The sequence below is a fragment of the Myotis brandtii genome, unplaced genomic scaffold (assembly GCF_000412655.1).
Source record: "Myotis brandtii unplaced genomic scaffold, ASM41265v1 scaffold284, whole genome shotgun sequence".
In the NCBI taxonomy this organism is placed as follows: Eukaryota; Metazoa; Chordata; class Mammalia; order Chiroptera; family Vespertilionidae; genus Myotis; species Myotis brandtii.
The window spans coordinates 379,911-380,276 of record NW_005360846.1 but is presented as its reverse complement, the minus strand read 5'-3'; the positions used below and the strand labels follow the sequence as shown (position 1 = coordinate 380,276).

Here is a 366-nt window from a genome sequence, read left to right as displayed (position 1 = left end):
CTAAGGCGCCGTCAAGCGGACTCGACCCGCTGTCGTGCGACAGCCGCGGAGGACAGTGTCGGCAAAGGGCGGAACGGCGAGGGACAAGCAGGCGCTGCTGTCGCGTCTGCGCCGTCCCCTGGCCTCCGTGGTCACTGTCTTTGTTAGGGGCGGACAGCCGGCAGGCCCAGAAGGCCCTTTCGCTGCGCAATTCCAGAAAAGGCACGAGGAAGAGTAGGAGCCAGGAAGTGAGCTTTACCTGGACTTTCTCCCATTCAGTCCTCCGCGTCCCCTCCGTGCCGGGCGGACAGGAGAGAGTGTGACGCCGGTGACGTCACGACCAGCGTCTCCGCCATCTTCGTTGTGGGCGGAGAGGCGGCCACCTTG

The 366-nt window shown here is 65.3% G+C and overlaps 1 protein-coding gene and 1 long non-coding RNA gene across 2 annotated transcripts in view; one reads left to right on the top strand and one right to left on the bottom strand.

Annotated features, from left to right (window-relative positions):
- Nucleotides 1-144: 144 nt before the first annotated feature.
- Nucleotides 145-366, top strand: part of LOC102261197 (neuferricin) — a 14,442-nt gene continuing 14,220 nt past the window's right edge. The window contains exon 1 of the mRNA XM_005869028.2: nt 145-227. The gene's annotated coding sequence lies outside the window, so the exon portion shown is untranslated. The remainder of the gene's footprint in view (nt 228-366) is intronic.
- Nucleotides 227-366, bottom strand: part of LOC106726571 — a 7,319-nt gene continuing 7,179 nt past the window's right edge. Inside the window, exon 3 of the long non-coding RNA XR_001362636.1 lies at nt 227-362. This is a non-coding gene — a long non-coding RNA (uncharacterized LOC106726571). The remainder of the gene's footprint in view (nt 363-366) is intronic.